Source organism: Malus domestica, chromosome 10 (genome assembly GCF_042453785.1).
Source record: "Malus domestica chromosome 10, GDT2T_hap1".
Classification (NCBI taxonomy): domain Eukaryota; kingdom Viridiplantae; phylum Streptophyta; class Magnoliopsida; order Rosales; family Rosaceae; genus Malus; species Malus domestica.
Genome location: NC_091670.1, coordinates 41429228 through 41439827, shown reverse-complemented (window position 1 = coordinate 41439827; position 10600 = coordinate 41429228). Strand labels below are relative to the sequence as shown.

Sequence of the window (10600 nt, the reverse complement as noted above, 5' to 3'; positions counted from 1 at the left end):
CATGCCTCGGTTTTTAAAACACTGGTTACTACTACATTTAAAATTCAAACTACATTTGACTTGAGCAACACAAATGGATTCCTCAAGATTGTTAATTCTCTTCACTGTTTCCATTCTCTTGGGCCTTCTTGCACCCGCCGTAGCCCAAGTCAATGACGCTGTATGCACTTATACCGCTGATTTCTGCCGGAGATGTTCCTACATTGGCACCTACGAAGACGGTGGCGCCTACCAAAAAATCCTCAACACCCTCCTCTCCTCTCTCTCTTCCAACAATCAAACCAACTCCGGCTTTTACAATTCATCGACGGGGCAAGACCCCTACAAAGTGAACGCAATTGCATTGTGTAGAGGAGATGTGTCCCTCAACGACTGTCACACTTGTGTCAACCAGTCTAGTTCCATTCTCTTCACGGATTGTTTGAATCAAGACGAAGCAATCATATGGGGGGAGCGTTGCATGGTGCGATACTCGAGCAAATCAATATTTGGTACTCAGGAGGATGAGCCTATTAAGTACGTTCCTAGCCTGAGTAACGCAACTGATCCCGAAGAATTTGATTTGGTGTTCAATCTCTTTTTGGATACTTTAACTGGGAAAGCTGCGTCGGGGGATTCTCTTAAAAAATTTGCAGCTGGACATGTGATTATCCAAGTACAACAAACCAACCAATATATGCACTTTTGCAGTGCACTCCAGATTTGGGTAAGAAAAGCTGCAGTGATTGCCTCAAAGGGGCTATCTCAAAAATACCAGAGTGTTGTGGTGGAAAGCAAGGAGGCAGAGTTCTTAAGCCGAGTTGTAATTTGAGATTCGAGACAAATCTTTTCTACAACTTTACCGCCGATTCTCTAGTAACTCTCCCAGGTATGGTAAAACATAATGGATGCCTTCATTACAATTAATTCTTGGTCTTTGCTTTCTATTTGTGTTTCACAATAAAATGAAAGCACCCTTCTGATGTTTTGCAGGAAAGAAGAGTACCATATCAAAAGCAGTCATCGCAATCATCATCACTGCTGTTGCGATTGTTTTTGTCGCTATGATTCTTATCGGAATATTTATTTCCTTAAGAATGAGGAGACGAAGGAAAAAACTAAAACTTAAAAGTAAGTCCAACTGTGATTGTTGTCACATAGTCTCATATATTATGCATTTCTCTCAGAACAGATGTGATGATTAAGCGGTCACGCACTTTTCAGATGATAATTCGGATGACATTGGACTGGTGGAATCGTTGCAATATGACTTCGAAACTATAAGATCTGCAACAGATGACTTCTCTGATGCAAATAAGCTTGGCCAAGGAGGATTTGGAGCTGTCTACAAGGTAAAAAAACACTATATTACAAGAAAAACGATTTACTGAAAAATTGTTTAACCCAACTAACTTTTTTTTTCCTTATAAACTTCAGGGTAGGCTACCAAATGGAAAATATATAGCCGTGAAAAGACTATCTAAGAATTCTGAACAAGGTGATCGTGAATTTAAAACTGAAGTCACGTTAGTTTCTCAACTTCACCACCGGAATCTAGTAGGACTGCTAGGTTTTTGCTTGAAAGCAGGGGAAAGAATCCTCATTTACGAATACGTGCCCAACACAAGTCTTAATCACTTCATTTTTGGTATGTTTGCTCTATCTTTTGGCATAATTGACAACATTTCCTCTTAAATTTTATGTTACTGAAAATTGTATCAACAAAGGAAAAACTTATGAATCATATTTCATTCTATTGCAATTGTATTTAGATCCAATCAATCATGGACATTTGAATTGGGAAACACGTTACAAAATCATAAGAGGGATTTCTCGAGGGCTTCTTTACCTTCATGAAGATTCTTGTCCTCGAATCATTCACCGTGATCTTAAACCTAGCAACATTCTGTTAGATGAAGATATGAATCCTAAAATTGCAGACTTTGGCATGGCTCAATTGTTTATGATGGATCAAACTCTAGGAGATACTAAGACAATCATGGGGACCTAGTAAGAATACAAAATTTTTAGCTAAAACATGTTCATGTGCTTGCCTTGCAAGAAGCCCGGAATTCATGTTTTAATTTGGTGAATATAATTATACAGTGGATATATGGCTCCAGAGTATGCGATTCATGGTAGTTTTTCTGTCAAATCGGATGTTTTTAGTTTTGGTGTGTTAGTCCTTGAGATCTTAAGCGGTAGAAAGATTACCAGTTTCCAAAGTGCCGAGAATGAAGAGGACCTTTTAACCTATGTAAGAATATACTCTTTTGCACATTATTTAACTCTTAGTATATGAACTTTCTTTCATTAATGTACTTCTCAACTTTTATTATAGGCATGGAGAAAATGGAAGGAGGATACCGTGTCAAATATCATAGACCCTGTGCTAATGACGGGATTAGGAACTGAAACGATGAGATGCATCCACATTGGTTTACTTTGCGTCCAAGAAAATGTGGCTAGCAGACCGACAATGACTTCAGTTGTTTCTATGCTTAATAGTCATTCTATGACACTCCCATTACCTTCAAGACCTGCATATTATTTGCACAACAGTGAAACAGACACGATGGAACGAACACAATCATATGAATCTAAAAAGCCTGAGCATGTGTCGATAAATGAGGACTCAATTACTGAGCTGTATCCTCGCTAAAAAAAATGTTGGCTTTTTGGTTTTTGTTTTTGTTTTTAATTTTATTATATAATCTGCAAAGTTAATCTCACTCCAGCATTGATATTAACATATGTAGGCGTTTTGGTTTGATTTAAGCACAAGTTTTTTTTATGTTGATTGTGTGGAGAATATTTTTTGTGTATTTGGAACACCGACAATGTTATTTTTCTTTATTTTGAAAGGGAACATGTTCCTGCATGTAGATAAATCTAGAGTTACGTGTTTAGAACACTAGACTCTAGTACCAAACAGCAGCTAAAGTTTAATTTTCACAGATTGCATCATAGAAAGACAAGTTAGGTCTCTAACATAAGAATTTCTTACGACATGTGGAGAAGAGTCACAAGATGCTTCTACTTATAAATGAAGAGTAATAACACTAGATTCTAGTACTAAGTGATTTATATTAATTTTTTTGAAAAAAATAGTTTAAAGACCTAATTTTCACTTAAGTCCTAATTTTGAGACAAAATCGACAATTCATCCATAAAAAAAAATTGTAGTTCACGAGTATCCTTTTCTTAAATATTTATGTCGATGGATAAATGAACTTTATAAAGCAACATTACATGCTAAGAATAGAAATTTTTTATAAGGTATACAGTCGGTCATGAAAAATAAAAAGGAATATTGAAAGGGTGATGTTCGAATTGATATGCATATCGTGCTTTGTTTTCAGATTATGTTGGCTTGCCTGACTGCAGCTTCTCAAATTAATATGCATATCAGCATACATGTTTGTCTCACTTTCTTGTTTTTTATCCTAACTTTGTGGTGTTGTTCGAATTGTTTTGTAGGTTTAGACATTTTAGATTTGGCTTTAGAGAGTTTAGGCTTCATGTCTCCTCTTTCTTTTCTTTATATTTTTTTTTTTGTTTTGGTTTCTAAAAAGATAAGGTTTATGTCCTTCTTTCTTTTTCATATATATTTTTTTTGTTGGTTTTAAAAGGAGTAAGGTTGATATCCCTCTATGGAAATATCTTTTTGTCAGAAAACTGGGAGAAGAAGATTCAATCCAGACCTACAAAAAAAACATTTTTTCCAAGACGCGTGAAGACTAAATATTTAATATGAAGATGTAATTATTGAAAATTTGAAGAAAAAGACAAGTAAGAACAAAGTTTGGCTAATAACTCCATCCAGAAACCTTCATTCTCACACGGCATCTCAATCCTGGCATACATAGTCAAATTGAAAGACCAAGAAGAACACCAAGACGAAACTATCAATCACTGTCAATTTTCAACTCTCCGGACAATTCTACGCCACACCTGAATTTTTTTTATTGGATTTTCATCTTAAAAACAAATATATGACAATTACTTTATTGACCAGACCCAAAATAATAATAATAATAATAATAATAATAAACATTACTTTAGTGACTGAAAAAATAGGTTCCACAAGTTTATAACATTTTCCTTCGTATACAAAAGAAAATAGGAAAATGATAAACATATTATTTTAGCCTCTCAAATACTTTTATTTAATTTTGATCGTTGTCTTTGTTCGATTTATTAGATTTGAATGTAATAAGTTAAGAAAATTGTTAAATTCGAATCTTATAAATAGTGAATTCTACAAAAAATTATTCTTTCGATACTTAGCATATATATCGTTGCATCAAAATTTAAAAAAAAAACAAAAAACAAAAAACTTATCTATATTTTTAGTTTTTTTTTTTTTTTTTTCACTATAGGGTGGGTTGATGATTATAGAAGATACAACCAACGTTAGCTACTCTATTAAGGATAATTGAAGGTCTCGGGGTAATTAGCAGCGAAACACATACTTTTAAAGTACACATGAGATATTAGCCGAAATTTCTCTCTAAATTTTAATTTTAGCCAAGTACCCACTTAAACTTTTAAAATTTACAAATTTCCCCCTTGAACTTTTATAATTTCTCAATTTCTCTCATGAATTTTAATTTTATAACTGGCCACATTAGCGATAAAATTCAAAGTAAAGTTTGTAGATTATTTGGTACGTCTCTAATGTGGGATCTTGTCTACCCATACATACATACATACATACATGTACATTACATGACACGCCCTGATCCCGATATTCCCCGAATACCATAATAGGCACGTGCTGGTCGACACCCGAGGGTGACGAAAGCCATTTATTGAGTGCAAATGCTGAAAACAAGGGATAGATAAAACTTATAAATGTAAAATAATAAGGAATAAGCATTTAAGGAACGTGTTTAGAGCACACATCTAATCTAGAACACTAAAAGAATTAAAATAAAAATTGAATGAACACAGAAGTGGGTCCTACATCGAGAGGACTCGAAGATACCGATGTGGAAGTGCCTGGATGCCGGGATTATATGCCTCGATTCTAAGTCCTGAAGGGGGCACAAAACAAACATGAGTGAACCAATTTGATATATAAATAGTAAAACAGTTATCAACATACTAACCCCCAGATTTTATGAAAACACATATATAATGATAAACATAGGTTTTCCGAAACCTACCATATCGTGCAATGTCTCAAATCATAACTTATATATATAATAATCACTAGTAAATTGTGCGATAACCCCCAGGCCCCATGCCGGCTCCCCGTCTCTGAGCAGACAGTCAGAGGAAAATACACTTCAGGCCCCATGCCGGCTCCTCGTCCCTGTGCTAAATAGCCAGAGGAAACACACTCCAGGCCCTATGCTAACACCAAACCGTCACCCGGGACGGACCGGAATCTATCCCTACGTCCCGTAGCGGAAAGGACCACTAGGTAAATACAAAACCATTGAACATATATATATTGAAAAGCAACTTCATAGTATAAAGTCATTCATCATCTATACTATAAAAAGGTGTTCGAAACATGTTCTAAATATTATATCGTCATCCATCAGATATTCTATAAGAACATGGGTTATAGGAAAAATAGTAATAATTCAAACTAGCCTTAGTAAGCATGTTATCTCAAAGCGTTTCATAAAACGTAATCATTAAATCATGCATTTCATGTATGCATTTCTACTATTAAAACATGCATTTTTAGAAGGGATCCACTCACCGTACACCGATGGTGCAAAGCTGTACCAAAAAGGTATAGCGGAATCACCGTTAATAATTGCACCTATTCACATAAAGGAGTACCTTTAGTCAAACTATATTCAAACGATTGAATTTGGGAAAACGGACTTCAAAAACGGGTCCAGGACATCAAAATTATCCTATGAAAGGTCCTAGACGAAACCCCGAAAAGTCAACTCAAAAAGTCAACGTTGATCGTTGACCAGTCAACGTCAAAGTCAACTCTGACAATTGATCGAGTCAACGTTGATCGTTGACCGAGTCAACAGTCAAGGTCAAAGTCAAATTTGGGCTTGGATTGGGTTGGGCTAAAAGGGCCTTAGGGGTTTTGGGTTTTAAACTAAGGGTTAATAGGTTTGGGAACTCAGATTGACCCAAGGCCTAATCTGCTTGGTTCTATACATACACACACACACGGGCCTAATTCCCTAAATAGAAAATGGCCCAAAGCCTTATTTCTATAACATAAACTAAATAAAAATCTTAAAAAGGTTTTTGGGTTGGGCTAGAGGGCTACGGGCCCTAATCCTAATTGCCCGAAGGCCTTTTAGGTCCTAAACTAATTAATTAAAAACAAAAGAAAAACAAATGGGTTAGGGGGATTGGGCTAGGCTCACCACACGGGCCTAAGGCCCGCTTGACTCAGAAACGGCTTGGAGGGCCTGGTTTCGTCGGAGAACAACGGAGCTTCAACAGCTCCGGCCGACCACCACACGCAACCCTAGACCTCGATCTAGGTATCAAAACGAAGAGCAAGACAAAGGGAGTAACTATATACCTTCCTTTCGTCGTGGAACGGCCGGAGATGGCCGGAATCTCCCCTTACACCCTCAGGATCGCCGGAGATGGGTGTGCCTACACCCGAGGTGATTTCGTTCTAAAAACCTCCAAAAACACACATAAAACTCAATTAAAACCCAACCCACAAGATTCTAGGACGAAATAGGGAAGATTTGAGGCTTACCTAACCGGGAAATAGGAAATCTTGCTAGAATTCCTTTTCCGGTTTTCTGGGTTTGCAGCACGGGAAAGAGGAAAAAGAAGGATGAGATTGATGGTGATGATGGTCTTCCTCGCACAGGGGAAATGGTGTGCGTGTGTGTGCTTGCGGTGGAGAGAAGAGAGATATGAGAGAGAGCCGAGAGGGAAAGAGACAGGACAGACAGAAACGAAGAAGAAGAAGGAATGGGGGTTCACCGGGGGGGGACAGAGGGAGAAGTGAGGTGAGTGAAGGGGGTGCTGCCACGTGGCAGCTTGAGGAGAAAGAATCCAATGCTTTCAGATTCTGATTTGTAGACAAAAAGGACCAAATTGCTAGATTTAAAGCATTTAGGGGTAATTACAAACATAAATTTTTATAACTAGGGGGCGGGTGTTACATTACATACATTTACATATATACATGTACATACGTACATACATACGTACATGTATAATTATATAAAGCCAAACCTGAACCGCGTTACTTCGGAATTGAGCAGGAGGAATGGATTTCTCCAGACCATTACTTCTCTTCATTCTTCCTGCTATCTTCGACCTTCTAGCTCCCACCATGGCCCAATTTGACCTCCGCACCTGCACTAGCGCAGCTGAATACTGCTGGATATGTTCTGATACTGCAGGCAACTACACGCCAGGTGACATATACCAATCCAACCTCAAGAGACTCTTCTCTTCCTTCTCCTCTGACACCCGAAACAAATCTGGATTCTACAATTCTTCAATGGGACAAGACTCCAACAAAGTCAATGCCATTGCATTATGTAGAGGAGACCTTGCACTTGGCAATTGTAGCACTTGCGTCAACGAGTCCACTCATCTTCTCTTGCAGAATTGTCCAAATCATAAGGAAGCAATCCTATGGGGAGAGCGTTGTATGGTTCGATACTCGTACAACTTAATATTTGGTATTGAGCAAGGGGACCCAACTAAGTATTTGCCCAGCCCAAATTCTGCGAAAAACTCTCAACAGTTTGAGGCGGTGCTTAACCCTTTGTTGGGTATTTTAATTGAGAAAGCTGCATCTGGGGATTCGCTTAAAAAATTTGCGGCAGGGCATGCAAATATCCCGGATGCCGAAACAATACATGCATTTGCCCAGTGCACTCCAGATATAAACCAGCAAAACTGCAGCAATTGCCTTAAAGATTCCTTCTCAATTATTCCAGGATGTTGCGGTGGAAAAAGTGGAGGAAGAGTTCTTAAACCCAGCTGTAGTTTAAGGTATGAGAATAATGGTGATTTCTTCGGGCCTTTCACTACTTCGCAAATAGATATTCCAGTTCCACCAGCACTAGCACCAGCACCAGGTATGCTAGTATTTAAATTAATTAGTATTTCAGCTCCCTGCATATGTTTAAATGTAATCGATGCCTCACAATTATGTGGTGTGATTCTTAATAAAACTACGCTTGTGATTTACAATATTTCAGCAGCAAAGAAGAGTAACAAAAGAGAAATTGTCATCATCATCACTGTGGTTTCCGTTGCTGTCGCTATTATCATGAGTAGCATATGTATTTTCTTAAGAATGATGAAACGAAGAGTAAAATTACGAGAAGGTAAGTTCAACCTGTTTTATCGTCACACTCTGATCTTTAAAATGAATTTAATTATCTCATCCAACTTTTTTGGAACATTTGTTATTTTCAGGTCACGGGAATTCAGATGAAAATTTGGTGGAGTCGTTGCAATATGACTTCGAAACTATAAAATCTGCAACAGATGACTTCTCTGATGCAAATAAGCTTGGACGAGGTGGATTTGGAACTGTTTACAAGGTAACAAAACAAATAAATACCACAAGGAAAGGATGATACTTAACAATTGTTTCCTTACTTTATGTTTTCTGTTAAACATTCAGGGAAGGCTATTGAATGGGCAACTTATAGCCGTGAAAAGGCTCTCTAAGAATTCTGAACAAGGAGATCGTGAATTTAAGAACGAAGTCGAGTTACTTGCTCAGCTTCAACACCGGAATTTAGTAAGGCTCCTTGGATTTTGCATAAAAGCAAAGGAAAGACTCCTCATTTACCAATACGTGGCTAACGCAAGTCTTGATCACTTCATTTTTGGTATATTTGCTCTATCTCTTTGTTGGTATAATTTATGCTGATTTCTTATAGATAAAAAATTCACAGTTCATTCTAACGAAACAATATACATTAGACCCCCAAAATAATGCGCATTTGGAATGGGAAACACGTTACAAGATCATACAAGGCATTGCTCGAGGGATCCTTTACCTTCATGAAGACTCTCGGGTCCGAATTATTCACCGTGATCTAAAGGCAAGCAACATTTTGTTAGATGAAGATATGAACCCCAAAATTGCTGATTTTGGTATGGCCAGATTGTTCATGATTGATCAAACTCAAGGAGATACAAAGACAATTGTGGGAACATAGTAAGTACTTTAATAACATTGCAAGCTATCTTACACTTTAGTCTTGTGCTTTGATTACAATAGAAATCAAAGTTTTTCAAGTTTCCATTAGAACTTAATTACTTTCTTTTTATTTGGAATATAATCTTGCAGTGGATATATGGCTCCAGAGTATGCAATTCATGGGCGCTTCTCTGTCAAAACAGACATCTTCAGTTTTGGTGTGTTAGTTCTTGAAATTATTAGTGCTAAAAAGATTGGCAGTTTTCAATATGGTAAAAACGCAGAGGACCTTTTGAGCTATGTGAGTAGTATAATCAATTTGGTTATTCCCTCTTTTGCCTGCCAAAGAACATTAACTGGTAGTAAAAAATTTCTTTTTGACTATATTGATGAACTTTTATAGGCTTGGAGAAATTGGAGAGAGGAAACACCTCAAAATATCATAGATCCTACGTTGACGACAAGTTCAAGAATCGAAATAATGAGATGCATCCACATTGGTTTACTTTGTGTCCAACAAAATGCGGTTGACAGACCGACCGTAGTTTCAATTGTATCCATGCTTAATAGTGAGACTCTCACACTTTCGGTGCCCTCACGACCTGCATTTTTTTTGCAAGACGACGGTGAACTAGACTTGTGTTTGACGACATTGACAGAGTCTGATGAATCCAAAAGCAGCTCCATCTATGCGACGCAAAATGAACCTTCAAACATTACTGAACCATACCCTCGCTAGTTATGAGCTATGTTTCCAATGGAGGAATGCACATATCCTACTTCTTTTGAATAATGTATATTCACTGTATAACTTCATAATCGGAATCAATTAATTTCTTAATCTTCATATCCCTAAAAAAAAAAAAATTAATCGAATCGAAGATCGATTAGTCATTCAAATATATCAAATAAATAAACGGTTAATTATGAAAATGTTACTTGGTACTCACACCGTCGATTTGTACCATACTTTTGGATGACTAATCGATACTGATTCGAATCATTCTTTGTTGGAATGATCTTTAAATTAATATTAAGAAATTGAACGGTTCCGATTATGAAGTTTATTTGCTACATCATTTGAAAGAAGTATGCATATTTCCCCATTAGGGGAACTCAAGTATTATGCTATATATAATAATAAAAATGCTACTTATACCATATTTGTACAACTTCTCTTATAAAGATGGGACATGTATTGGTGGGTCTTACTTTATAAGAAAGTTGATACAACAAATGTAGTACGAAAAATGTTATAAGTGTAGCATTACTCATATAATAAGGTTTTTTTTTTTATGTTTTTCTGTTTAGCATAAGTTATATTTTTGTTTTTTGTTTTAATTAAACAACGTCAAATCCACTCCAGCATTGTTATATATCATGAAAGACATTAAAATCTTTTTGTATTCTTGTTTCAAAGTTGGTGTGTTTGTAATTGTAACTAATATTTATAGAAAAATTTACAATAAAACTAGTGGATCTCTATTTCCTCTC

The 10600-nt window shown here is 36.6% G+C and overlaps 1 long non-coding RNA gene and 1 pseudogene across 2 annotated transcripts; one reads left to right on the top strand and one right to left on the bottom strand.

The window, feature by feature from the left end:
- LOC114822977 (uncharacterized) lies at positions 1–9947 on the top strand (annotated as a pseudogene).
- On the bottom strand, positions 4805–6815 carry LOC139188479 (uncharacterized). 2 transcript variants are annotated; one of them, XR_011571946.1, is made up of 4 exons: positions 6683–6815; positions 6497–6595; positions 5699–5761; positions 4805–5018 (listed from the first exon to the last, which is right to left on the bottom strand). It is a non-coding gene; the product is annotated as an uncharacterized lncRNA (long non-coding RNA). The 2 variants fall into 2 exon arrangements; XR_011571945.1 differs by lacking the exon at positions 4805–5018 and having other exon boundaries at positions 5625–5761.
- Positions 9948–10600: the final 653 nt, after the last annotated feature.